At 48.2% G+C, this 16,768-nt stretch overlaps 2 protein-coding genes across 3 annotated transcripts in view; one reads left to right on the top strand and one right to left on the bottom strand.

The window, feature by feature from the left end:
* The window catches only part of KCNJ10 (potassium inwardly rectifying channel subfamily J member 10), a 29,389-nt gene that overhangs the window by 1,632 nt on the left and 10,989 nt on the right, over positions 1–16,768 (top strand). The gene's annotated exons all lie outside the window — the stretch shown is intronic.
* The window catches only part of KCNJ9 (potassium inwardly rectifying channel subfamily J member 9), a 36,351-nt gene that overhangs the window by 18,001 nt on the left and 1,582 nt on the right, over positions 1–16,768 (bottom strand). The window contains exon 1 of one of the 2 annotated variants that reach the window (XM_036235299.1): positions 4,789–5,945. The exons of the other annotated variant lie outside the window; for it this stretch is intronic. The gene's annotated coding sequence lies outside the window, so the exon portion shown is untranslated. Of the gene's footprint in view, positions 1–4,788; positions 5,946–16,768 lie in introns of those variants that run through there. 2 annotated transcript variants of the gene reach the window in all.

Here is a 16,768-nt window from a genome sequence, read left to right as displayed (position 1 = left end):
AAATAAGGGAAGAGGGGGAGGGAAGATGCCACGCCTGGGAGAGGAGCCAGGGCTAGTCTGCAGAGGCAATAGGCATGGCCCAGGCAGTGCCAACTCCTTTCCCCCGCCCCATCCCAGTTCTTTGGTGGTGGTGGTGAGGGAGGGAGGGGGTGTTTGGGGGTGATCTGGGCCAGTCCAGCCTCCCAAAGCCCTTGCCAACCTGGGTCCTGAAAGGAGCTGCTGTTTTCTGAGCCATCCCCCCAACCCCCACCCAGAGCCCAGCAGCCAACTTGTCTCAGTGGATATCAAATGGCAGTGACTCCACTGAGTGGGGGTGGGGGTCAGGGTTATGGTCCCATTCCTTCTGTGGTTGTAATGAAGAATCCCACTACTGCCCCCTACCCTGAGGAAGAAAAAATCTATCTCCTCAACATCTGCCCCACATCCAGTCTATTGACACATATATTTGTGTGGGACGATTTGTTGTCTGCCCTCTGGCATTCCCCACCTACCTGCTCCCTGTGCCCCACACCTGCATCTCTGTGCATGAGCTCATTTATAGCTCCAGTTTTGTTGGCTTGGGCTATAAGGGAAAGGCCTGGCAGAAGACCCAGAGGCCTCCTTTTCTTGCCCTCCCTAGAGACCAGAGAGGCTAGGACACTAGGATCTGGGTGGGTGCAACTGGGGTCATCCTGGGAGTGGTGGGATAAGGAGTTCAGGGCTCTGGGGCATGAATCATGCAGAAACACTGACTTTCTCAGAAGAGAAAAGGCCTCCTGGGCCTCTTAGCAAAATGCACATAAGACGGAAGATAGGCATTGGTGGCGAGGGAAAGAGATGTTGGGCAATGGAGCCCCTCAACTTTCCTGACAAGAGTTATTTAGGACAAAAGGGAAAACCTCCACTCTCCCTCCCCTTCCTGGCCTAGATTATTCTCTTTCCTGACTGGTCAGTGCTACTGTCCAGGCTGAGACCAAGCTGTCCAGGATAGAGGTGAGGCCCTGGAAGGGGGCAGAGAGAAGGGATAATCCAAGGCAAACCATTGAAATGAAAGAGCAGAAAGACTGGAGAGAGAGGGAAGATTGGAATCCAAGTGTTTTAGCAACCAATGAAGAGTGGCTGGCCAGGAATCAGAACTTTTTGAGTTTACCACATCACCCTACTCTATCATAGCCCAAATTCAATGCTTATCTTTCTTCATCCAAGTTTAATATACATGTTGTCACCATTTTTTTATGGAGACAATGCATTTAGGTGGCCCCTCTTCATCACCTCCCCCTATCAGAACCTTGAAAGGGCAAAGAGAAAAGGATTGTGGGCAAAACTCTCTCACGGGTGTCTGCCAGCTTAGAGCTGGATTTGAGGTGGTGGGGAGTAGGGAGGGACTTGCTCTGGAATGTGGGAGAGAAGTAAAAACTGAAATGCATGGCCTAGAGAAAGAGGCTGGAGAAGCAGGACTCTGAGACAACTGAATTAACACTTAGGCTTCTAAAAAGATGTAACATAGGAAGGGTGTATATGGCCATTTGCTCCTCTTCCAATGGTAGAAAATATGGGAAAGGGGCGAGGCTGCAGCCAGAAGAACTTAAGTTAGATTTCAGGAAGCACATACCATAAAAGGAAAGAAATCTGAAATGAAGATTAGAAAAGAAAGGGAGACCACCTTCTGGACCAAAAAAAAAAAAAAAAAAAAAAATCCCCAATCAAAAGAGCCCATCGTGAAGACTTCTGAGGGGAGCTGTGAAGCTCATGTCAGTGCAGGGATTTTGTGGCAGCTGTCAAGAGGTCTCTCCTAGATGGCTGTCTCATGCCACAGTGCTGTCCTTGGGCTCCTTTCTGTTCTGGCTTTGTCTGAGCAACAGTAGGCATAGTGGTTAAGGGCACAGCCTTGGAGTCAGACTTCCTGGGGTTTAAATCCTGGTTTCACCACTTAGCTACACAAATCTCCTGGTCCTTACAATGAGGCTAATAACAGTTGTGGATTGAAATAGTCAATATTTGTAAAGGGTTTGGAATGGTGCTTAGCCTGGAGAAAGTGCTCTCTTTCTACTATTATCCTTCCTGATTCCTGGGCCTTGCCCCAGCCTTTCACTGTGGTTTTTCTGAGGTTCTCTCCTAGGTCTCCATCCCTCTACCCTTCTAAACTTTGGGATGGTGGGAGAATTATCACATAGTTTAAGATGAGGTTTCTATCTTTATTCCAACAGGTTGACTAGCACCAGGGCCTGGGTCACTTTCCTCTCGTACTTTTGACCAAGTAGATGTCCTGTCTTCAACTTAGATTCAATAAATGAGGTTTTGAGCTTCCCCAAGATAGTCTCTTTTCCCATTTTGAGCAGCTTTTCTCTACCCCCTTCTCATCCCTGTCCCTTCCCCCCATGACCCTGCCTGTCCCTCTCCCTGACCAGGTATCCCCCTGCCACCTTCTCTCAGGTGTATGTGCCTTCCTCTTCTTCTGTCCCCCGGTCAGCTTGTCTGTCTCATCAGCCTGGATACCCACATAATGACCTCTCTAACTCCAGCCTGTCTTTCCTAGATTCCCTCTCTACCACAAATTACCACTAAAATTGTCACCATGAAGCATCAGTTTTATCTTGCTCCTTTCCTATCCAGACATCCCCATTGGTTTTCAGATAAAAATTCCCATAGTCTTCAAGATACTTTATATAAGCCTTTTCCCCATTCCCTCCAGCAACCCCGTATTTTGGGACTCCCCCAGTCAAACCTTGTTCCAGGGGACATATTCAATGGCAATTGTGCCAAATTCTCCCATTCTGGGCCTTCATAATCTGAGTCCTACCCCTACTGCCAAGCTTCATTCCCATTTCCCTGTCTGCTCTGTCATCTTGTGCTCCCTTCTCCTCAGCATGCTTGTCCCTTGTCCCTTGTCCCTTGTGTCTGACTTTTCACAGGATGCCAATGCAGTGGCGATGTTGAAGGGGATATCCTGTCTTCCTTGTTGCATGGGGGCTCCTCTAGGGTTGGGGCTCTGCCCGTGTCAGAATGTGAACTTCCTGAAATGAAGGTATCTCGTTCTGCCCTGAGCCCTCAGCCCGAGAGTGCCTGCTGACCAGTTTAGCTCTAGCTAGGAGACTTTTCTGATTGCTGATGCTGGGGCTAGGACCCTGGTTTTAGAGGCCAAGTGTCCTGGAGTAGGGTATATGTAAGACCCTACTTTCCAACTCTCTAGGGAACCTCAAGAGAAATCCTTCTTCTACCAATTGCCCCATCCTGTGGAGACAGTGTAGCTGAAGATTATAAGCAGCAGACCCCAGAACCCCAAATTTACGGTCCTTTAAATATTGTTGGTCCAAACAGAAAAATCCATGTGGGTATCTGGGCCCCACAGAGCCTTTCTCTCCTCACCAGGGAGGGCTACTCCACCTGATGTGGCTTGTCAGCAGGCATACAAGGTAGAACAAAGGCAAAGATGAGAGTCCAATCTAGGACAGTCCCATTGTCTTGAGCATATATCTGAGCAGGGGATTGCAAGCTGGGACACCTTCCAAGTGAGGCCTAGGCCTGACCTCTTAGTCTTACATTCCTCCAGGGACTGTCCCCTCACTAGCCCATCAGCTAGTCCCAGCTGTGAGATCCTGGCGCACATCTCCTCCCCAAGTGTAAACCTCCCTGTTTGACCCTTTGATAAAAAAGACGTGGGCAACTCGCAAGAAGAGAGATAGAGTATATCTTAGTCTAGGTGGTTCTCAAACTTTCTGATTCCAGGACCCCTTTACACTCTTAAAATTATTGAAGGTATCAAAGAGCTTTTGCTTATGTAGGTTATTGTTATTGATATGTTAGAAATGAGAACTGAGAAGACTTAAATAGTTATTAATTCATTTAAAAATATTAAACCCATTGCCTGTCAGCATGAATGACATTTTTAATAAAAAATAGCTATATTTTAAAAACAAACAAAAATTTTAGTAAGAAGAGTGGCATTGTCTCACATTTTCACAGAGCTTATCTATGTCTGGCTTAATAGAAGACAGGTGCTTTCTTGTGGCTATGCCTGTATTTAACACGTCGCAATATCATGTGTCCCACAGCTTCTGGAGAACTCTGAACACTCATGAGAGAATTAAAGTGATAAAAGCATTATTATGAAGATAGATTTGACCTCAGAGAGCCTCTGAAAGGGTCTCAGGAACCCTCAGGGACCCCGGACCACACTTAGAATTACCAGTCTAGTGGAATCTCAGGAAATGATTTCAAAACACACTGGGCTAATCTGGATATCCTAACTGATCTCCCCCAGTCTCCCATGGTCTTTTGAATGTTTTCATGAGGGATTAAGTACGGGGCCATAGTTAGTCATGTCAGTTCTGGAAACAGACTACCTACCTGAGCTTGAATCTCAGGCCTACTACCACTCACTAGCTGTGTGACCTTGGGCAAATTATTAACATCTCTGTGTTTCAGTTTCCTCATCTATAATATAAATAGGCTTTAAAGAAGTGCCTACTTTTTGAGTTGCTGAGAACTAAATGACAAACTAGAAAGGGCTTAGCATACTGCTAAATAATGTGAGCTTTTATTAAATTCCAGACCCTTGCCCCCAGGGTCACTGCCCATCAGCCAAGAAGGCAGGGAGCTAAGCTACAGAGTTGATTCTTCCTGCTTTACAGATGGGGACTTCTTGGCCCAGGGAGGGAAAGCACTTGTGCAAAGTCCCAGGGAAAGTTAACAGGGTTGTTGGGCTCTAAACCTAGGAGTTCTAACTCCTAGCCCTATGCTCTCCTCACCAGACTTTTCCAGTGGGAAAAAAACCCAAGGTCCTGCGAGGGGTAAGGAAGCAGACCTTACCTTTCCCCCAGCAATCCAAGTGAGCCATTCAGGGCCCACGGTAGAATAGGAGGAAGCCTTCAGGGCAGATTGCAGGGAGGACTTCCTGACATCACAGCAACTAAAAAGAGGAGAAAGAATGCCAGGAGAAGACATTCCTAAACCCAGAAGATCTTTCTGTCTTGCCTTGTGGGGAATAGTTCTGTAAAGCAGCCCCAGCCCTCTCTCCTGGGGGTTACTGGCCGAGGGCAGAAGAAGTCTGTGAGTGGGCAACGCTGCCTCTCCTGTGGTACCTGCAGCCCCTTCCTCTTAGAGCCTGCTCTCAGCACTTCCATCACTCCAAGCCCCACTCCTTTTCCCAGGCTTTCCTGACCTGCTCTCTGCTCTGAGGGCACTGCACCTTAGGAAAAGCAGCTGGTGGTTCTGAGCGTGTTAGTGGGGGTGGGGGAGGGGCTGGGGTTTCCTTGGGCAGGAGAAGAGAAGCCTCTCCCACAGCATGAGGAAGGGGATGAGGCAGATGGGGAGACAAGCAGACACACCAGGGAACAGCTAGTTCTGGCTCTTGGGCCCATCAGCCAAATTACTCTGAGCTGGGTGCAGGAGCTGCCTTCCTCAGAAGCCCAGCTACCCTAGTCCCGAGCGCACGCCCTTTCTGCATTCCAGAGGTTCGGATCCCACCCGCAGGCCCCAAGACAGCTCAGATGCTGCGGGCTTCAGTTTAAGATCTTGCTGTCTGTTGCTCCGTTTTTCTTCTCCTGCCCACATAATTCTCTTGAATAAAGGGTAAAACTGAGGCAAAAGGTGGGTGGGCTCAGACTGCCTACAGCTTCTTTCCAGAACCTGCCTGGCCTCCCACAGCCCCTCCTCCCCTACCCCTACCAGTCCCCCGTGGCTTTTTCCACTTGAAAAGTTCTTTCTGGCGAGTGGCAGGTTTGGGGGCGCTAGTCTCCTGGGCAGTGTCCCCTAGGGAGCCCCTGTGGGCCAATATTGCTTCAAACTAGCCCTGTCCCACCCCCTGCCTTCACTGGAGCAGCCAGCAGCCCCTTACTTCCCGCCCCTGGGCTGTGGGACAGGGAGAGGGCTGAGGGGCTGGCTCTGCATACTAATGACCTGCCCATTGTCAAAGCCCCTTTGTGCCAGAGAGCTCCATTGAGGCGGCTCCGGGGCGGGCACAATGGGGGCTCTGTCCCCAAGTTCCCCCAAACAGTCACCTGCTTTCAGAGCCTCCCCCCACCACCACCCTCCACCCGCCCCAGTGTCGGGAGGGCCCAGAGAGCGTGAGGGAGTGGGCCCAGGGCCAGGGGGGATGGGCAGGAGCCCACCCCCACCGACTCTCTGAGCAGCCTGAGGAAATGGGCACTCGGAGGGGAGAGGCCCCAGCTGACAGGGCGGGGGCAGCTGTGGATAGATTTGGAATGTAGGTTCTGAGCAGCCAGCAGAGAAGGGGAAGGGGCACAGCCTGCCCACTCCTTGGTTCAACTTGCCCAGCTGGGCCTGGCTGCTGCCTCTCTTCCTCCTCCTACCACAGGACTCATATATGCAGAGACACACAGGCACACACTCATCTATGCGGCCCCACACAGGGCACAGGGAGTGGCCTCCCTAGGCACACAGACCCCCATGATTGCCGCCATCCACTCACAGATGCCCCTGAACACTTGCCCTTGGCCCAGCCTCCCTTTACCCCTGGCGCCCCAACTGCCAGCCTCAGCTGGCTTAGCACCATCCCCCACTCCATGCCCTCGCTGCCCCCTGCTGCTCTGACACAGGTTATAACAAGTTTGCACTTGTTGTGACCTCAAGAATGTAGCCCTGAGGCAGGGAATGTCCCGCTGCTGCCCCAGACCCACCTGCTTATACGTTAACCACAGACAGGGCCTCTGCTGAACTCTGAACATGGCGCTCCCATGTCACCAACCATGGAGAAGTTGGGTGGGCCAGGACCCCCACCCCCAGAGCTGAGCCATGCACGCTGTAGGAGCTCTTTTTGAATGACCAAACCCTGGCCTGCTGCTGCAGAGGCCCAGGGGAACAATCCTTGCATTTGTCCCATGAACTCAGGTATGTCACAGCCCCTCACAGCCCTGTAGATGGGACAGTTATTATTTCCCTTGTGAAAGCTGACATGATGTATCCAGGTGGCAGGGCTAGGGTGACAATGGAGGTTTCTTGCCTCTAGGTGTTTCATTTTGTTTTTTTGAGGGTCACTATCTGCCTCCTGGCTTCACTCAGATGACCCGCAGGCATGTGGAATTTCCACAGAGCTATCTTTTACCCACCTTTTTTGGGAAAGAGTAGGGGCATAGTAGGGAGGTGGGGAGGTGTGAACAACAGGTACAGGGACCTTAACTAGGATTCTGAGTCTAGAAAGAACCTCAGAAGGTCACCTTGACCTGTCCACTGCCTCTAGGCAGGGGAGCCTACCTTCTTTCATTCCCTCTCCTCCCCTCTGACTCTGGATGGCTGGAGAGAGAAGCCCCATGGCCTTCTTGCTAGGGTTCAGAGTTTGAGATCTCTATTGATTACAAGTCCTTTGTGATGCCTGGCTCTGACCCTCCCTACTAATATCCTATTTTTATACAAAGATCTGTAGTTCTATGCCTCTCCTACTCTTCTGGTCTGGGGCATCTTCTAGAAGCTTGGAGCAGGAACCTTAAAAGAGGAGGAAATGGAGGGCACACCAGGTCCCCAAGGATTTGAGAGCTGCTTGTACGATGCTGTGCCTGGACCTGGGGTGGTAGATGGAATCACAGCTCCATCAGATGGAGAGCTATTGGTTTGCTTAACTGCAGATATTATCAAATTCTGACCTCCATGATGTTTCCTTACATCAGAATGGCACATGCCCTTGCAGAAGCTTTCTATTTCTTAACCTTGCTCCTCACCTAGAATGCCCCCACTCTGGCTGCAGGGTTCTGCTTAAGCTGCCTCATCCAGAGCACACTTCCCCCACCCTTATACCCTGCTATGATTCTTCTGCCTCCAAATGCCCCTTTAATGTCCCCTGTTGGAGAAAGAAGCCTGCTCCAGTAGAATTTCAACCCCTCCAGCTGTACTCAGGCAATTAGCTACTGCAAGAGAGAAAACAGGGACATAGCCATCTCTGAATCTAGTTCTGCATCTAGTCAGGGTCTTCATGCCACCCCTACCTCAACCTTCTCTTCAAACAAGGAAGGTGGATAAGGAATAAGTGGAAAGTTGGGGAAGGGATAGAGAGATCCCTTCCGGGGTCACCCCCTTAAATTTCTCTGTGTGAGGGTCAGAAGTCACGCTCCATACATGAAACAATGATCCCTGAGAAGAAAAGGGAGTTGACAGGACTCCTATTGGGGAAGGTGGCTCAGTTCCCTGAATATGCATCCTAAGTCCAGGGTATCTATTGGGTCTTCATCTCTACTGAAGGTACAAATAAGAATAAACTACTTAGGCAGCAGCAGGTAAATTTTGACATAACAGGAAGTATATCTGTGGTATAAGGTAGTACTAGGCAAAGGGAAAGGATGGAAAAAGGTGGAGAACTTACACCTCCTGACGAGAGAGATCTTCTACTGAAGAAAGGTTGGTGGCCAGGGAGGGGAGATAGTTTCAAGGCCACTCAGAGTCCCTGTGGGCCATGAGATTTGCAGCTGTCTCAAAGTTCCTTGCCTGTTTTCACACCCCTAGCAGAGAGCATCATTGAATCCATCTCCCGCCATGAGCCTGCTATTTACTGTTTTTTTCTTGATTTTTTTGTTGGTGCATTTTTGGGCCAGCTGCTGCAAGGATGAGGAGGATTCCTGACATCTGCTGATGTCACACTGGACACCTCCTGGGCTGCGGCTGTGGTTGGACAGAGAAAGAGCTCAGTGGATGATGTTCCAAGGTTGGCTCCACAGCACCTGGCTCTTCAGGACCTCAGGGGCAAGAAAGGATCTTGTAGGAAGGGGGAGGCTAGGATGGAAAAGAAGGCCAGGGATATTGCTCTGATTCTGATTAAAACAGCCTGTGCTACTAGCCAGCTGCCTAGTCATGGGAAAGTTACTCAGCTTTTCTAGGCCTGGGTTTTTTTCTTTAGTGAAATGAGGGGATTGAATGGGATGACCACAAGGGCCTCCCAGCATGGACATTCTATGACAGTACAGTGACAAGGTGAAAAGCACGAACTTTAGTTTAAGCAGGCTTAGATTCAACTCATAGTCAACCTTTACTTCCTAATCGTCCTTCTGGGCAAGTCAGATACCCTTTCTGAGTCTGGTTTCCACACCATCAATATGAGGAAATGGAACTGCTTGCCTTCCAGAGAGGATAGGATGACATGGTGTGCGAACACTCAGCGCAAGGTCTGACTCATTGTAGGGGCTGAGGTGGGGACGTCTATAGCAATAGCACCGTGAGAGCACAAAGGAGGGGCCACAACTCCTACTGGGTGTGTGGACATTGAGAAAGGCTTCCCAGAGAAAGTGGCATCTAAGTTGAGCCCTGAAAGGGGCATCAAAATTAACCAAGCAAAGAGAGGAAAGGAAGAGTGCTCCATGGAAGAGGTTTCATTATTTGCCAAGAACTGTTCTTGGTAAGTGAAAGCTGAGCCTTGTCAAGAGAAGCTTAGTGTGGCTGGAGGGCAGAGTGTGTGTGTGAGGGGGTGGGCAGAGGGTGGAGAACACTGACATTGGAGAGGTCAGCAGAGATCAGGTTATTATGGCCTCTGTTCCACCTGTAATTCTAGGGACATAGGAGCTGGTGCCCCTCTGCTTCCATTTTTCCCCTACTCTTCTTTCTCCCTTTGTCCCAAGTCTCAGTCCTCTTGTCCTTGGTCACATGGACACAAGGAAGCCCCAGGCTTCCCAGAAGGACCTGTTTCATCCATGGAGAAGCTCATGTCTAAAGTTATCTGACTCTGGACCCATTTTGGCCCAGGTCTGAAGTTTTATGCCTCTCTCCCACCATGAAAGAGAAACCAACCTTCCATGGAAGACTGGATTTTTGGCATTAGGGCCCTCTTGTTAAGTATTGTGCACCCCCTTTGGGCCTCGTTTTCCTCATCTGGCCCCCTCATTACAGAGAGTTGGAAGAATGATGCAGGTGGGCTGAAGGGAATGCAGAGTGAAAATTGAGGGAAACTAGAGAAAAGATGGCTCTGCGGCCTGTAGTGAAGGCCAATGGGGAGATCTAGTCAGTGCCCCGAACTGTTGGGAGATTGAAATTTCAGTGGGAAGCTTAAAGGGAGAACTTCCCACCGAGGAAACTAGTCCACACACCAAAAAGAGGACTGAGGGAAGAAAAATGAATAGAAATCAATCCTATAGGTTGTTTTAAATCAATACTCAGCCAAAGTTCTATACTAGGCACTGAGGAGGACATAAAGATGAACAAAACACAGGTTAAGAATCTGTTCAGAAAAGATTCTCTTGTTTGGGAAGGTGGGCGTGGTCCTTCCTGGAAAAAGTGGGGAGATAAAATGGCCCCTATGGAAGCTGCTTCTAAGGGTGCTTCCACACTGTGGAGTGGTTCCTGCCTCCCTGCCTGCACTGTCACTTGGACTCAAGATCAACCAGGCCCAAGCCCTCCCTTATCGTTAGCCAATGCAACCTCTAAAATCACAGATGAGAAATTGTATGGAGAAGAGGCCTTCGGCTGGGACCTAGTTGGCCTGCCTCTTTTCTCTCAGGTAGGTAACCCTACTGGTCCCCCCGTCAGCTTGGCCCCTCTCTAGTTTCTCAGACTCTGGTGGCAGATCTGGTGACAGCTCGGTGGCTCACTGGCCTCCAATCCAAAAATCTTATCTCCTGGGGCCTGGCCAACCTGGGCTTTGAGAAGCCTTCTAGCTACCTGGAGCCACCAAGGCTAGGGACAAGCAGGAGGGCAAAGAAGAGCTAAAAGGAAGTAGTTGAGGAATTTGGCTCCATGCAGCATCCCTCACTGCATACCTCCCCTATCTTTCAGCAGGTTGGGAGGGTTATAGAGGAGCCCTCCTCTTGAGAATTATAGGGAGGTGGGATAAACACGGTGAGTTGGAAGCCTCCTCCAATTCTGGGGCTATGGTAAATCCTACCCCACGAATCATTGTTCACCTAGATAAAAGAGAAATAAGGCAGGGGTTTACACTGAACATCATCAAGCCCACTAGGTATGACTGAAAGTTCATGGGACTGGGGACAGGTTCCCGGCTCAGATGTTAAATAAATGTCAGCAAGTTATTCCACCTGTCTGAGCCCTAGTTTCTCTAATTCAGTAGATACTTTCCTTCGTCTACAAAGTAGGATAATAATAATATCTTATATTTGCCTAAGGCCCTTAAATATTTCACATACTTTATCTCATGTAACCCTGACCACATAATGGAAGATTTTATTGACTCCTTAGGTGAGAAAACTGAGCCCTAGAGATTTAAGAGATTAACTGAAGTTCCCATAGCTAGTAACTGACACAGACCAAGATGGCAAATAGTGGGAAAGAAGAACAGATAGGGACATTGGCTGTGACCCAGACATACCAGGATAACAGGTTTCATTTGCTAGGCTAACACCATTTGATTGAAAATGGCTCTCTGTATTGCCATGTTGAGAAAGATTCTGAGATTTAATGAGAAAAAAAGTACTATGATGAATTAGTGATATCCGTTAAGGGTGGGGGGCAGGGTGAGTGGTGGCCCCATGCTGTATGGTTAACATCCCTAGCCTAGAATGAGATCAGGGATTTCAGGTCCAAGTTCTTTCTCTATACTAATCAATTAAGTTAAATTCAGATACCAGTTTTAAAAGAGAAGCTCTCTGCCTTCAAAGAGCTCATGATCTCTCGAGAAGGACAAAGATATGCTATATTGTTGATGTGGCAAAATGTTCCAGGAACAAAGAGGGAGAGTAAGTCCTTCTGGAGGGCATTCTAAGCAGATGGAATTGCATGAGCAAAGACATGGGACATGTAAGTGGAGTGCAGCCATGTTTGAAGAGCAAATGAAAATGTTGTGTAACTAGAAGATGGGGGACCGAGGGGGAAATATAAAAGGAGAGGCTGTGAAAATCAGGGTGGAATCAGATGGTGAAGGGTTCTGAATGCTATATCAAGAATTAGAGTTTCATTACAAAAGCTATGTAACTCATTAAAGAATTTAAAGCAGGACTGATGGGAAAGGCCCCATGGCAGCTGAGGCAGGTGGAGGTGAGAAAGGTGAGGCTGGGGTAGGAAGAACAGGAGATCGTTGCAACATTTCAGGTAAGCGTGAATATGAGGTGGAACTAGGGTGGGCTCCAAGGAGATTTCCACAAGAGGAGTCTACAAAGGCAAATTTGATAAGACCTAGCGACTAACTGGATGAGGGGCAAGAGAGAAACCCAGGGTACTGAATGGATGGTAATGCTTTGAACAAGAGGGGAAACAGAAGAGACTCTCTTTCGAGGAGAGAGGACATGAGTCTGAACATGTTAAAACTGGAATGCTCCACATGGGGGAAACCTGACAGTACTTGGACAGACAGGCAGAGGTGAAGTGGAATCCAGGAGAGGGGTTGAAACAGCCCAGGAAGGGAGAGTGGAGTGGTTAGGGATGAGAACCAAGGGTGCATCCCTGAGAAACACCAACGGTTAAGGGGCAGAGAAGAGACCACAGCGAGAGAGGCAGATCAAAAGTAAACAGAGAGGGAACCTGGACCGCAACATCAGAGAGTAACAGTGAGGCTCTCCACGTACTTAGTGCTTCACAACCCATGAAATGCTCTCACGGATCTGCTTTCATCTCATTCTTCCAACACCGTAGTGAGGGAGGTATTCCTTAGGTCCTTTTTGCAGATAAAGAAAATGGAAAGTCAGAGAATTTAAGTGAATCATGAAGCCTAGAAGTGGCAGGGCTACTACTTAATGGCTATCAAGGTCTACAAAATCAGTGGATTCCTACTATATCACAGGAAGAGCCAAAGGGAAAAGTGTCAAGAACAGATGGGCTTGTCATCTGTTTCAAATGCTGCAGAGAGGCTGCTGGGGTCAAAGACTGAGAAAATGCCCTTGGATTTAATGACTAGAAGGTCAGCTGTGAACTTGGAGAGAGCTTCGTGCTGTCAAGTGGAATTGTTTCTAATATGCTTTGTAGACTGCAGAGCCTCATGGTCTGAAGGTGGCTATATTCTTATATTATTGTTATTAAATATTAGTAGATTGAATCATTTGCTATTGCTGACATGGGACCCAATTTTTTAAATTGGCAATTTCATATGGTTCAACCTAATAGTCAAAGGAATGGGCTGGGTGGGGTGTGGATGCAGCAGAAACAGTCTATGAGAGAAAGCAAGCTGCAGAGATGAGGGCAGCCCCTAGGGGCTGGCAAGCCCTGCCCCCTGGTGGCTGGGAAGTAAATCTCCAGTGTTGGGCAGAGAGGGTTAGATATCTGGGGTGCTTAGTTTGCAGGAGTTCCCTCTCACCGCCTGGCTTCCCCTGTCCCCATCTTGCCAGCCCCCTCTGATGTAAGTGCTGCTGGAGTGAAGGTGAATTCTCCTGAGATGGCTCTGTCCAGAAGAACACTTCTAACCTCTAACCCTAATCTAGTATGAGCCCCTCTACCAGTATCTTTGGGAATCAATTGGGCATAGAATCCCACTGGGCATAGAGTCTCAGGAGCTAAGGCCATATGATGAATGATTAGACAGCCAGGGCAGGCTGGCACATGACCGAGGTCTCCTGAACAGACATCTCTGTCATTGTTGCAGCCCAGACCCTCTGAGATCTCTTCCAGTCTCCTTGTGAACCTCTTCAGTGTCTCATGTCTTACCGATAACAATAGAATAACCATGGCAATAGAAGTTATTCCTATTAATATCATTGCTTCCAGCTGTATCTTAGCATTTATACTGATTTTCCTGGCTCTTCAGTGGAAGTGAGGAAGTATGGGTCAACATCTCTAAGTATATGTTTTTCTGAGGACCCAGATGGGACCAGGCCAGGAAGCTCTTGAGATTCCTAGAACTAGGCCTGGGGAGGCAGTGGTGCATCCTTTGTCCTCAGTTGAACTCTGCCCAGTGCCAAGCTTATCACTCAGGACCAGGATTTGCAGGACCAGACAGTGGGTAGGAGCAGACCTGGTAATGACTTGGAGTTGGGGCTGCTGTGAGTGTGGGGTGGGGCATGGTGGGAGATGCATCAAAAAGGCAGTGCTCATTTGTGTCAGGTGCCAGGAAGATATTTTTCCATTCCAGCTGGGAAGAGGGGATCCCTGAGGTGCCCACTTCTGAGCAGTTTTCTGTGGGAACACTGTTCCCTACGTGCAGGGTGCAGAAGGCACTGCCTGGGGACTGAGGTGAAGGAAGGGGCAGTAGTCCTGATCAGCCCATACTGACAGGCAGGTGTGGTGTCTGGACAGAGGAGAACATCTGACATGGCCCCATCTCCGTGTCCCTCCCTCTCTTGGCTAGAAAATACACAAGGAGGTCAGAAGGGCCAGACAGAGGTCACAGGCTCCCAGGAAATGCTCTAAGAGCTTTTATCCCTTCTTTTGATCAGACTATGAGAACTTTCCAAATGTTGACACAAGGGAAGAAAAGCTTATTCTTCCCTGGGCCAGGGACTTGGTGTCAGGCTGAGGCTAGAGGATGGGAGGGAAGGGGATGGAGACCTGAGGGTGGGGGACAGAGGCAACAGTGACTAAGCTGTCAAGGCAGGCCTTGGACGCACACATTGCTCTCTTTTTCTCCACCTCAAGATTTGTGTGCATCTGGCTTTATCTCAAAGTGTTTATTTCCTTTTGGGGAAGGACAGGAGGGAGATTAATGAATAAAGACATCAAGTTTGGAAAGAACCCCAAACCCAACTCCATTCCTCTTCCAACCTTGAGGGCTTACATAATCCTGCTGTGCTTTTCTTACTGGCCTTCCTCTTATACTCCTTTCCTTTCTCTTCTCTTCCTCTCTCTTTCTCATTAAGAACCCTTGGAAACTCAGAAATGCTTCTTTTCAGTTCCCAGTGTAAGCTGATCTCCTTCTGGAGGCCTCCAAGGTTGCTATTCAAGTTGGGCTTTGTATTCAAAAAAGAGATACATGATTGGTGAGAGGAGGCTGAGTAACTGTTTTCTCTCTCCACTGAGGCCACTGGAAGGGATGGGAATGAACTGCAGTGGGAGGGGCTCAAGTTGGATGTAGAGTTTTAAAGCAGGAAGTGACCTTGATAGTCTTCAAATGTGGCACCTCCCAAATTGACTCAGCAACTCATTCTGAAAGGCAGACGATAGAGAATTATACCCCTAAAGATACAAGGATGAACCACACATTGGACATCCTTGAAATTTGTTTTGTCTTTTACATTATGTAAATTTTAATTTTACTCTATCATGCATCATATGCTTAATATTAAAATAAGATTTTACTTCAAAATCTTTGAGTAAAATTGACATCTCAGGAAAATACATTAAATTTAATCATGTGGCTTTGAATCATGTGCTTGTTTGAGACATGCGGAACTAAAACAACACCCATATTCCACAAATAAGTAAATAAAGGCCTGTGAGATATAGAGATGTGCCCAAGGTCACCACTAGTCCATGGCACGGTTGAGATTGGTCTCTTGCTTCCCGGTCCAACCCACTTTCCATGAGGCAATGCTGCCTCTTAGTTCCTGGCAGGATCTTCAAATACTTTTGTACCTGATTCTCTCACTCCAACTCAGAATTTTATGCTGGGCACATACCTAGCTCAGCTAAGATGAGTGTGGACTTAAAGACCAACCTAGCCTCAGCTTTGAAGGCTGATAATGCTCCAAACCCCTCTCTATACAGGGCGCTCCCAACACATAGCACTTAAGCATGATGTGCAGATTTTGGGACAGAATGAACTGGTATCACCACTCCCTATTTCTATACACCTACTCATTTATCTAAACCCTACAGTGATTGGTTCAGGAATACACTCAAACTTAAAATAACTAGATTAGTTAATACCTATAGCGGAAACTGCCTCCCTTTCTGACCCCATTTCCAAATCCCTAAATCAAGAGGCTGTTTTCTGGAGGGAAGAAGTAGGGAGAAGTAGGAGACTGTAGAGCTTAGAATGCCTCTGTTGATGTGGACATGTCAATGGAGATACAGCGTGGTACAGAATTAGAAGGTCAGATTTGTGATAAGATGGATAGCATACTATTCCTTTATGTCACCATCTTCAAAATCAGCTCTTCGGGATGGGAAACAGGAAACTGAAGAAACTATGAGGAGAAGAAGGACGGTCCAGACAGATGTGTAGGGAATGAAAGGAGAAAGAGGAAGATGCAAAGGAAGACAGAGATGGAAACACTTTAGTAAGAGCATGAAATACAAGAGGAGGCAAGCAGGGGAGCACAGAAGAAATGGGAAGAGAGCTGCAAGCATAGCCCAAGGGAAGGAAATGGGGAGGATAAAGACATGCCATGCAAACCCAGGAGGAGGAACTTGGGACAAGGCAATGACAAAAAGAGCATCACTACCAACCATCAGACACACCCCAGGTGGCATTGCTGGGGAGTTTTCACAACAGGTGGGCTCCTGCTCACTGCCTAGCATGTTCTAGGTGTCGTCTTCTCTGGCATTGGATTTGCTCAGTGAAGGCAAATTCACTATAAGATTCACCTGAAAACATAGTGGAATGGACTTTGGAACACAGCCAGAACTAGGTACTAATTTCAGCTCTGTTACTTGTAAGTTATGTCACTTGGGCGCTCTGAACCTCAGTTTCATCCGTAAACATGAAAACTCTGTTTTACAGAGGCCTCGCAGAGACAAAATGTGAAGTACTGGTCTCAAGCAGTCATTTCAGTAAATGGCAGTCCCCTCTCCCTCTCTCCTTCCATTTCCCTGAACAGAACGTTAGAAAGGACTCCACAGTCTAAAAAAGAGAAATCACCTGGGAAAGGATGTCCAGCGGGCCAGAACACTGTAGGGAAGAGGTCATGGTCTCCACTCCCACAAGGGGTTGCTGTTGCCCCTCATTCTAGAGATCTGACTTTTAAACACATGAAGCAGGAGGGTAAGGTGTTAGAGATCAGAGCACATTATTGTTTTCCCAGTTTGTTTTATTCTC

The sequence above is a fragment of the Rousettus aegyptiacus genome, unplaced genomic scaffold, assembly GCF_014176215.1.
Source record: "Rousettus aegyptiacus isolate mRouAeg1 unplaced genomic scaffold, mRouAeg1.p scaffold_m13_p_17, whole genome shotgun sequence".
Taxonomy (NCBI): domain Eukaryota; kingdom Metazoa; phylum Chordata; class Mammalia; order Chiroptera; family Pteropodidae; genus Rousettus; species Rousettus aegyptiacus.
Note: the sequence above shows the minus strand (reverse complement) of the source record. Positions and strands in the feature narration are given on the sequence as shown.